Source organism: Pristiophorus japonicus, chromosome 19 (assembly GCF_044704955.1).
Source record: "Pristiophorus japonicus isolate sPriJap1 chromosome 19, sPriJap1.hap1, whole genome shotgun sequence".
NCBI lineage: Eukaryota > Metazoa > Chordata > Chondrichthyes > Pristiophoridae > Pristiophorus > Pristiophorus japonicus.
The window spans coordinates 87,967,601-87,979,438 of record NC_091995.1 but is presented as its reverse complement, the minus strand read 5'-3'; the positions used below and the strand labels follow the sequence as shown (position 1 = coordinate 87,979,438).

The 11,838-nt window shown below is 50.6% G+C and overlaps 1 pseudogene; it reads left to right on the top strand.

Moving 5' to 3' along the window:
* The first annotated feature begins 5,997 nt into the window (after window positions 1–5,997).
* LOC139230689 (U2 spliceosomal RNA) lies at window positions 5,998–6,236 on the top strand (annotated as a pseudogene).
* Window positions 6,237–11,838: the final 5,602 nt, after the last annotated feature.

Sequence of the window (11,838 nt, the reverse complement as noted above, 5' to 3'; positions counted from 1 at the left end):
AAAGAATGGGTTACCGCACCAGCCAGTGTCCTAATGCTAGAAAATGTGCTACAGGTCTCCGGGAGAACTTTGAATAAAATATTTCTCCTTCTTTCGTCTGGTGATCACAAAAACAAATCAAACATCAATACCTAAGCCGGATATCCAGGCCAAAGCTTCCGGTGTGACAGCGTTGGTATCTTGTAGGCTGCCTGTGAATGTCTCCTGGGGGCAGTGCTCAATGATGTGGTTCAGGGTCTGATTAGGAGCTCCACAGTCACATGATGGGGATGCATTAAAAGAAAGACTTGCATTTATATAGCGCCTTTCACGACCACCGGATGTCTCAAAGCGCTTTACAGTCAATGAAGTACTTTTGGAGTGTAGTCGCTTTTGTAATGTGGGAAACGCAGCAGCCAATTTGCGCACAGCAAGCTCCCACAAACAGCAATGTGATAATGACCCAGATAATCCATTTTTGTGATGTTGATTGAGGGATAAATATTGGCCCCAGGACACCGGGGATAACTCCCCTGCTCTTCTTCGAAATAGTGCCGTGGGATCTTTTACATCCACCTGAGAGGGCAGACGGGGCCTCAGTTTAACATTTCATCCGAAAGACGGCACCTCCGACAGTGCAGCGCTCCCTCAGCACTCCATTGCGCTCCAAACATGGACAAAAGAGCTGAATTCCAGAGGTGACCGCCCTTTGACCGAGTGCGGCATCAAGGAGCCCTAGTAAAACTGAAGTCAAAGGATATCAGGAGGAAAATTCTCCGCTGGCTGGAGTCATACCTAACACAAAGAAAGATGGTTGGGTGGTTGGAGGTTAATCATCACAGCCCCAGGACATCGCTGCAGGAGTTCCTCAGGGCAGTGTCTTAGACCCAACCATCTTCAGCTGCTCCATCAATGACCATCCCTCCAACATAAGGTCAGAAGTGGGGATGTTCGTTGATGATTGCACAGTGTTCAGTTCCATTCACAACTCCTCATGCAGCAAGACCTGGACAACATTCAGACTTGGGCTGATAAGTGGCAAGTAACATTCACAAGTGCCAGGCAATGACTATCTCCAACAAGTGAGAGTTTAACCACCTCCCCATGACATTCAACGGTATTACCATCGCCGAATCCCCCACCATCATCCTGGGGTTCACCGTTGACCAGAAACTTAACTACATAAATACTGTGGCTACAAGAGCAGGTCAGAGGCTGGGTATTCTGCGGCGAGTGTCTCACCTCCTGACTCCCCAAAGCCTTTCCACCATCTACAAGGCACAAGTCAGGAGTGTGATGGCATACTCTCCACTTGCCTGGATAAGTGCAGCTCCAACAACACTCATGAAGCTTGACAAAACAGCCCGCTTGATCGACACCCCATCCACCACCTTCAACATTCACTCCCTCCACCACCGGCGCCCCCTGGCTGCAGTGTGTACCATCTACAAGATGCACTGCAGCAACTCGCCAAGGCTTCTTCGGCAGCACCTCCCAAACCCGCGACCTCTACAGCCTAGAAGGACAAGGGCAGCAGGTGCATGGGAACACCACCACCTCCACGTTCCCCTCCGAGTCACACACCATCCTGACTTGGAAATATATCGGCCGTTCTTTCATCGTCACTGGGTCAAAATCCTGGAACTCCCTCCCTAACAGCACTGTGGGAGCACCTTCACCACACGGACTGCAGCGGTTCAAGAAGACGGCTCACCACCACCTTCTCAAGGGCAATTAGGAATGGGCAATAAATGCCGGCCTTGCCAGCGACGCCCACATCCCATGAACGGATTTTTAAAAAATGAATCGTGAGCCATTAATCTGAAACGTGAAAAATCTGTGCTAAGTGGAAAGTCCCAGAGCTTCCCACACTGGAACGCTGAACCTCTTCCGATCACAACTTCCTCATTCATTCACCAATTGGCATACACTGAGGTAAAATATTGCAAACCCGGTCACTGTCGAGTGTCACTGGGCGGCAATGGGGAAATGATTCAGCCAGTCAATCTCGACCTCTTCTCTGCGGGTCAAGTTGAACAATGTCCTCACAACGCAGGGCTGCCAACCTCTCAGAATTCCCCGGAGCCTCCTGGAGTTGCTGAACAATCTCCAGAACATTGCTACGAGAATAGGGGCATAAAGAAAAAACGGAGTGTTTCATTGCAGAATCTTTGTGAGCTAGATTTTCGGGTTTTTTCAAATCGCGGCAAAACCGAAAATTTTGCGCCGGGTTGGCGTTAGCGCCAGAGCGTGCGCAACGTTCGCCAAATGAAAGTTCACGAGGAGCGTTAGCGCTTACTTTTGCGTTGCACCACACAATTTGTGCGTCGGAGCTGAAAGTTCCTGTGCTAAAAAATTTGGCCGTTCTGCGCATGCGCAAATATATATTATGTAATTTTTTTTCTTCCCGCACTTCTGGTCTGCTGTCTGATCGCAAACATAAACGCAGAGCGGGGTCGCGCGCATGTGCAGCACGCCCGGGGCTGAATCGGCCATTTTAAAATCGGATTTTGATCACGGAGGACGAAGAAGCGAGACAGCACATCAGGCGATTTGGCCAGGAGGCTAACAATGCTCTAGTGGGGGGGCTGTGGAGAGAAGATGGCAGGAGTTACATCGCAGGGGTGGATGTAGACCCCTGGCGTCCATTCTTAAACGCATGAGGAGGGAAATGGCTGAGGAGAACTCTGCCTCAGACACAGTGGTCAGGTCTGGCACACAGTGCTGAAAAAAGTTCAATGATCTTTCGAGGGTCGTTAGAGTGAGTACAATTGTTATTCATGCACTCCTTCGTTACTTCAATGATAAATCTGACACACTATTTGTTCTCGTGCTGTTGGTGCCTCTCAGCACTCGGTGGGTTGCCTCCTAAAATGCATGGCACGTAGGTCGGGCGCAAATGGCACCCTATTTGCCATGAATGATCTTTACACATTATTAAGATTGCTTTCTGAGATTTCATAAGATGTCTCCGCACTTTGATGTCCTCCTGATGAACCACGTGCAACTTCCAAGGCCATTAAACAGAGGACTGTATTACATTCACACAGTATGGTATAAGTGCTTTGGTGGCTATCTGTCTGTGCCACAAGATCAGATGGACCCCCTTGTAACCATTCCCATTTTAATCTTTGCAGGCAAAGAAGTCTCACAATCAGCGCGAGCAGGTGCGGACAGGCGGCGGTCCGCCTCAGACCCTGCCACTCACGGACATCGAGGAGCGAGGGCAGGCCTCATCGACGTCTCAGGGTGGGCAACTGCCACTGGAGGTGCTGACCCCTGCTTGGATACTGAGGGTAAGTCCTGCACACTCCCCTGGGCTGGGCTGGGGCAATGTCTTGCAGTGTCTGTGGACTAGGTTTGGGGCAATGTGATGCAGTGTCTGTGGACTAGGGTTGGGGCAATGTCCTGCAGTGTCTGTGGACTAGGTTTGGGGCAATGTGATGCAGTGTCTGTGGACTAGGGTTGGGGCAATGTCCTGCCGTGTCTGTGGACTAGGTTTGGGGCAATGTGATGTAGTGTCTGTGGACTAGGGTTGGGGCAATGTCCTGCCGTGTCTGTGGACTAGGTTTGGGGCAATGTGATGTAGTGTCTGTGGACTAGGGTTGGGGCAATGTCCTGCAGTGTTTCTGGACAAGATATAATGGAGTAGCGGTGGTCCTTCAAATGAGCCTGTGCTATTGACCTTCCTCATGTCGTCCCTGCCCCCTTCCCTGCTGCTAACCACTCCTCTGTTGCTTTCTACTTCCAGATGACCAATCACAGGCGCCGCATCCCTCAACGCAACACTCCATGTCAGGTCATTGTGTGGAGGAGGAGTTTGAAGATCAGCTGACTCTGGGCCAGATGCAACCCACCCCTCTTTTACCACCGGCACTCACCTCGTCTGAGGACGTTGAAGCAACTTTCTCGGGGTTCGACAACTCTGAGGCTCCTGGGACCAGTGGCAGTGGTGAGGTCGAATCCGGCAGGCCACCTCTCCGGGGGGTGAGTCGGTCTGCTGACAGACAGGCAGACGCGGAACTGGACATGGTGGGACTGTCCAGGGAGAGCGCCTGCCTCGCCCGCCAGCTCCTTGATGTCTTGGGTAGGATTCCCGCGACCATCGAGAATCTCACTGCCACCATTCCGGAGGCAGGGTCGCAGAGTGTCGGTGCGAACCGCGAAACCTGCGAGGCCTTCAGTGCCCACACGAGGCTGGTGGCATCCAGCAGTGACGCTGGAGTCCCGGACAGTGTGGCACGAACCCTTGACGAATATGGCGCCTCACAGGCACATGCTCCGCTTCAGCTTGGGCAGGTGATACAATCCATAAACGCTCCCGCCATACTCTCTGGGTTCCCCACCGTCACACCCAAACTCCAACCACCTGTGACTATCGATGCCGATGAAGAGACTCGCCAGTCAGAAGTCGGGCCTTCCACGCCACGGGCTGGTCCAGTGTGTCCCCAGTTGTCTCTCCCCCCAACACAGCAGCACTCTGGCAGCCTTGCTGCACGCCATCTTGGTACCACTTGGGTTAGGAGCAGCAAGCAATGGAGGGGGGGGGGGCGGGGGGGGGAAGCCAGTGGTAAAAGATAGTGGGGCAGGGGTTGTTGGTGCTGGATGCATCCTATGTTTTATTATTATGCTCTGATTTATTTTGTTCATAATGTTGTTGTTGAATTATCACACTGCTGGATGCAGATAATTTATGTTATTTTATTAAAGTTTACAAAGTTTACAATGTTTAATAAATTCTTTTGTTCACCGTAACCATTACTGTGTCATGTCTCATTTGCAGAATAAGAGGGGGAATAGTCAGCATGGTGGCATAGAATGGCCAGGCAATGCTTAAACGTGCCGTTAAACTCTTCAAGCAAAGTGTTCAATTATGAGCTGCTGGCTTTTGCAGCGGTGAAATCTCCATGATGCCTCCCCTGTGGTGGTGGTGGTGGTGGTGATGACGGTAGCATGGGTTCCTCGCCAGGTTCCTCTTCCTCGCCCTCCTCCTCCTCCCCCCTCTCTCCCCAGTGGCAAATCCTGTCCCCTCATGACGGCCAAATTGTGTAGCATGAACCACAATGAACTCAGAGACCTGCTGAGGGGAGTATTGCAGGCAGCCTCCAGAGTGGTCCAGGCATCGGAAGCACTGCTTGAGCACCCCAATTGTCTGTTCGGCGATGTTGCGTGTGACTGCATTGGCTCTCGTTGTAGCGATGCTCGGTTTCTGTCTGAGGGTTCCGGGGGCGGGGGGGTACATGAGCCAGGTGGCGAGGCCGTAACCATTGCTCCCCGAGCATCCAGCTCTGGCCTTGTGGTTGACGCTGGAACATGCGAGAGACACTGCTCTCACACAAGGCGAAAGCATCATGGATGCCCCCTGGATACTGGGCGTTGACTGCCATGATGCACTGAGCATGGTCGCAGATGATCTGTATCTTCACGGAGTGGAATCCCTTTCGGTTTTGGTAAACCTCTGGATTGTGTAAAGCTGCTCGCAGGGCGATGTGCGTATAGTCAAGGGCAGCCTGTATCTTGGGGAAGCCAGCAATTCATCAAAAACATACAGCCCTCTCATTTTGGGTCCCGTTGGTCATTGAGAAGTTTATGAAGTCCATCCTGCGTGCGTACAGTAAAGTAGTCAGGTGGCGAATGAAAATGTGAGCGGGACTTGGTGCGAGTTTTGGATCACCTCTAGTTTACTTAGGGCGGAATGTGGGAGGCCGGCCAGCAGTGCGTTGGAATAGTCAAGTCTGGAGGTAACACAGGCATGGATGAGGGCTTCAGCAGCGGAGGAGCTGAGGCAAGAGCGGAAACGAACTATGTTACACAGGTGAAAATAGGCGGTCTTAGTTATGCGGCGGATATGAGGTCGATAGCTCGTTTCAGGGTCAATTATGACACCAAGGCTACGAACAGGATGGGTCAGCCTCAGACCAGAAGTTGGGGAGAGGGATGGAGTCAGTGGCTAGGGAACGGAGTTTGTGGCGGGGACCGAAAACAATGGGAACAGTTTCTCTCTATCTACTCTGTCCGGTCGCTTCTCGGCCTTTTGGCTAAGATCATGCGTAACTGACCTGACAGGGGAGTAACCACCATAACCCCAAGGTGGTTCTCCCTGGATCAGGAAGGTATATGCTTGCTTTTTTGGAAACAGGAGGTGGGTGGGGTGGCTTGACCCATCCATCTCCACGGAGGTGTGTGGGGGACCTGACCCATCCACCTCCATGGCACGAACCTGGTATTGCAGTACTTCCAGGAACGGTGCAGTGGCTCTAGGCCTTTTGGCTAAGAGCATTGGCGCAGAGTGATCCTTGAATGGGCCCAAGGTGACCTCTGGCGTTTGTGATTTGACAAAGAATTGGAACGATTGGCTACGAATTTAAAAAAAAAAAATCTACTCTGTCCGGACCCCTCGTGATCTGGGTTTACTTACTCGGCAACTACAAAGTTGCAAGACATACTACCGTTTTCCAATAACTATGGTAAATAGCAGTAATAAAAGGAAAATGAGATTGACATGATTTCCTGTGAACGCCCTTAAATAACTTACATGCGCTGATTAGATTAGGGCTTGTGTCACGAGCTGTCAGTCTCTCCTCACTGCCACATAGAACAGACTTTCTAATAACCTGTGCTCACCCACCACATTCCCACATCGCGGCAAACCAGCAACTGCACGCTGCACCACGTCACCGGCAACTTAAACATGCCGTTCAGTTTTGGTCTCCTTATTTAAGGAGGGAGATACAGGTTGAACTCTCTTATCCGGGACTCCCTTATCCGGCACCACCCCTCGTCCGGGACCGTTCTTGGCCACCAGGTGGCGCATGCACAGAACGCGACCCGTCAAAGTCCGACTCACAGAAACATAGAAAGTAGGTGCAGGAGTAGGCCATTCGGCCCTTCGAGCCTGCACCGCCATTCAATATGATCATGGCTGATCATGCAACTTCAGTACCCCATTCCTGCTTTCTCTCCATACCCCTTGATCCCTTTAGCCGTAAGGGCCACATCTAACTCCCTTTTGAATATATCCAACGAACTGGCCTCAACAACTTTCTGTTGCAGAGAATTCCACAGGCTCACAATTCTCTGAGTGAAGAAGTTTCTCCGCACCTCGGTCCTAAATGGCTTACCCCTTATCCTTAGACTGTGACCCCTGGTTCTGGACTTCCCCAACATCGGGAACATTCTTCCTGCATCTAACCTGTCCAATCCCGTCAGAATTTTATATGTTTCTAGGAGATCCCCTCTCATCCTTCTAAATTCCAGTGAATATAAGCCTAGTCGATCCAGTCTTTCTTCATATGTCAGTCCTGTCACCAATATAATCTTTCTCCTCGATCGGCTGCCTCCTCCTCGTCCTGCTGGATTCCTGCAGCCACAGTCCTCGCACCACAGCGCTCCCTCCGGGAGGTTGGGCCGACTCTTCGGGGCCTGCTCGGGCCGCCGACCTCCTCCCTCACCCCTCCCCACCGACCTCGGGCGACCTCCCCACCCCTCCTCCACCCCTCTCCTCCCACAACCTCCTCCCGGCCAACGGGCGACCTTCCGCCCCTCTCCTCCTCCCTCAACCGCCCCCCCGACCTCGAGCGACCTCCCACCCTGACCTCGGGCAGCTGCCCCCTCTCCCTCCCCCTCATGACCTCCCCTCATCCGACAAAATCCCTCATCCGGCACAGGCCAGGTCCCGAGGGCGCCGGATAACAGAGGTTCAACCTGTACTTGCATTGGAGGCAGTTCAGAGAAGGTTCACGAGGTTGATTCCTGAGATAAAGGGGTTGTCTTATGAAGAAAGGTTTGGCCTGTACTCATTGGAGTTTAGAAGAATGAGAGGCGATCTTATTGAAACGTGTAAGATTCTGAGGGGGCTGGACAAGGTGGATGCTGAGAGGATGTTTCCTCTCGTGGGGGAATCTAGAACTAGGGGGCATAGTCTCAGAATAAGGAGTCACCCATTTAAAATGGAAATGAGGAGGAATTTAATCTCTCAGAGGATCGTGAATCTTTGGAATTCTCTGCCCCAGAGAGCTGTGGAGGCTGGGTCATTGAATATATTTAAGGTGGAGAGAGACATTTTTGAACGATGGGGGTATCGAGCGTTATGGGGAGTGGGCAGGGAAGTGGAGTTGAGGCCAAGGTCAGATCAGCCATGATCTTATTGAATGGTGGAGCAGGTTCGAGGGGCCGAATGGCCGACTCCTGCTCCTATTTCTTATGTTCTTATGTTCACCTAAGGGAAGTTTGCCACTGGAACATCAGAACAGGAGGACGCCATTCAGCCCCTCGAACCTGTCCCGCCATTCATTGAGATCATGGCTGATCTGCACCCAACTCCATATACCCGCCTTTGTCCCATATCCCTCAATACCTTTGGTGAACAAAAATCTATCAATCTCAGATGTAAAATTAACAATTGACCTAACATCAATTGCTGTCTGTGGAAGAGTGTTTCCGAACTTCACTCCTGAAAGGCCTGGCTCTAACCTCTGGGCTATATTCCAGCCCCTCGAGTCTGCTCTGTCACTCAATACGATCATGGCTGACCTTCGACCTCGACTCCACTTTCCCGCCCGATCCCCAAATCCCTCAATTTCCCTAGAGTCCAAAAATTCTATCGATCTCAACCTTGAATATACTCAACGATTCAATAGCCTGGGTGTCATGGTACATCAGTCATTGAAAGTTGACATGCAGATACAGCAGGCGGTGAAGAAGGCAAATGGAATGTTGGCCTTCATAGCGAGAGGATTTGAGTATAGGAGCAGGGAGGTCTTGCTGCAGTTGTATAGAGCCTTGGTGAGGCCACACCTTGAATATTGTGTACAGTTTTGGTCTCCTAATCTGAGGAAGGACATTCTTGTTATTGAGGAAGTGCAGCGAAGGTTCACCAGACTGATTCCCCGGATGGCAGGACTGACATATGAAGAAAGACTGGATCGACTGGGCCTGTATTCACTGGAATTTAGAAGAATGGGAGGGGATCTCATAGAAACATATAAAATTCTGACGGGGTTAGATGCAGGAAGAATGTTCCCGATGTTGGGGAAGTCCAGAACCAGGGGTCACAGTCTAAGGATAAGGGGTAAGCCATTTAGGACCGAGATGAGGAGAAACTTCTTCACTCAGAGAATTGTGAACCTTTGGAATTCTCTACCACAGAAATTTGTTGAGGCCAGTTTGTTAGATATATTCAAAAGGGAGTTAGATGTGACCCTTACGGCTAAAGGGATTAAGGGGTATGGAGCGAAAGCAGGAATGGGGTACTGAAGTTGCATGATCAGTCATGATCATATTGAATGGTGGCGCAGGCTCGAAGGGCCGAATGGCCTACTCCTGCACCTATTTTCTATGTTTCTATGTTTCTATCCATAGCCAGTATCCACAGCCCTCTGGGGCAGAGAATTCCAAAGATTCACCACCCTCTGAGTGAAGAAATTATTCCTCATCTCAGTCCTACATGACTGACCCCTTATCCTGAGACTGTGCCCCCTGGTTCTAGACTCTCGAGCCCGGGGGACACAGCCTCTCAGCATCTACCCTCACAATCTTATATGATAATAATATTAATAATAACTTATTTCTTTGGGGCCTTTAACGTAGTAAAACGACGCAAGGCACTTCACAGCACTGTTACAGGCCAAAACAGATAAATTTGACACCTAGCCACAAAAAAATAAATAAATCGGTGATTAAATGCTTGTTGAAAGAGGTAGGTTTTAAGGAGCCCCGGCCTCTCTCCGTCAGTAGGCCGGGGCCATTAGCGGGAGCAGCATGCTGCGGATTGCGACTTCAGAGAGCAGCGCGTGCTGCTGCAGGAGGGCGACGGCTGACTGCAGTGTGGGCAGGAGCGGCAAGGTCGGGGCGAAGGAGCGGCGACAGTTCATAGAGGGACGTGATCGGGGCCCAGGAGAGGCGAGAGTTCGGGGCCCAGGGGCAGCACGGGCCAGGCCCACACTGCGATTATGTGCGTGCACTAGGTCCGTGCAGCAGAGCTGGTCTTAAAGGAGGAAAGCGAGGCGGAGAGGTTTAGGGGAGGGAGTTCCAGAGTTTAGGGCCCAAGCAGCTGAAGGCACGGCCACCGATGATTGAGATCACCTCTCATTCTTCGAAACTCCAGAGAGTTCTTCCATTAAAAGAAAGACAGAAAAAAAAACAACATCCTTTTAATCAAGGGGAACTGGGCTGCAACAAATAACACGCGCGACACTGTGGAAGGACTGAAATAACAGGCAGGGACCTTGCACTACAATAAACAAGTTAATGACCCAACCTTTCCCACAACCGCATGCAAGCTCCGTTCATGCGTTTATCAGCCCTAACAGGCCAACGATGCTCGCTCAGAAACAGCTCACCCAGTTCTGATCCCTGAACCGACCGCATTGACTCCAAACTACTGTAGCCTGAACTGGGTGAAGGTTAGAGGGCACGCTGTCTTAACGAATCTCTCCCGTGATCATCATCAGAGGCAGTCCCTCGTATCGAGGATGACTTGCCTCCACGCTGTAAAGTGATGAGTTCACAGGTGTTTCAATGAAGGACCTAATATTCCGGATCCAGAACTAAATCCTGAAGGGTGGAAGATGCCTGTTCGTGGATTTTTTTAACGTGGGGTGACCGTTGCACACCAGCCCCCACACGGGCTCGACAGAGCTCGGTCTTGGTCCAGTGGCAAGGGTTAACCAGGACGACTGGAGACCAGCTCTGCTGCACGGGCCTAGTGCGCACACATATCGCAGTGTGGGCTGGGCCCGTGCTGCCCCTGGGCCCCAAACTCTCGCTAAACCGAGGACCCGTCTCAGGTGGACATGAAAGATCCCATGGCACTATTTTGAAGAAGCGTAAGGGGGAGTTCTCCTCAGTGTCCTGGGGCCAATATTTATCTCTCAACCAACATCACGAAAAATAGATTTTCTGGTCATTATCATGTTGCTGTTTGTGAGAGCTTGCTGTGTGCAAATTGGTTGCAGCATTTCCTACATTACAACAGTGACTACACTCCAAAAGTGCTTCATTGGTTGTAAAGCGCTCTGGGACGACCTAAGGTTGTGAAAGGCGCTATATAAATGCAAGTCTTCCAAGTCATTTTTAAGCCTGTCGTCCAGCTCCAATATCCAGTTGCTTCCTTTATTCAGTTTTATATTAGCCTCCAGTTCCAATGCTGAGTGAATTGTTCCTTTTCCCAGTGTTCGGCCTGTTATGACAAGAAAATATTTTGAAAACTCCGAACAAGAGGTCAGTGCAGATTTTTCTCATACGTCTTTCGAGAGGCCAATATTAATAATTCAGGCAAATAAATGTCTGATTTATCTCCTTCTCCCCGAGAACAGTGACCTCTTCCTTTGTGGTTTTGTTGGCGCCTTCTTGGCAAATTACCGAGTATTAATTCCATCTGGCCTTGTCAAAATGCAGAAACATGCAGAAGACACAAACTGTTCTTTAGAGACAGATGCCCATCGGGCCAATGGCCATTTGCATGAGTCACTTCCCTTCAGATATACTGCATTCCATTCCAGCCACATTTTCTCCTCTCTTGTTCTGTATTCGCTTCATGGGTTCTTTGCTTAAGAATTCACAGCTACACATTTGCTGTAAAGAACTAGCTGGTTTATTAGCAAAAGGTTTAACAATCAAACTGAACCCTGCCCATTTATCTACTGGGCTCACAACCACCTGCCTCATCGTGGAGAACCGGCTGGGGTTTTATTGAGTCTTGTGAATATCATGTGACTGGCAAAGCCACTCCCAACTCAACAGCTCTACAACTATTTTAAGTTGCACCTGTAAATCAAGTGTCCCCTGATTAAAGTGGGGGTGGGGGGGGCACTTAAACCGACATATTACCGACAACAACGGTAATCTTAAATCAAATTA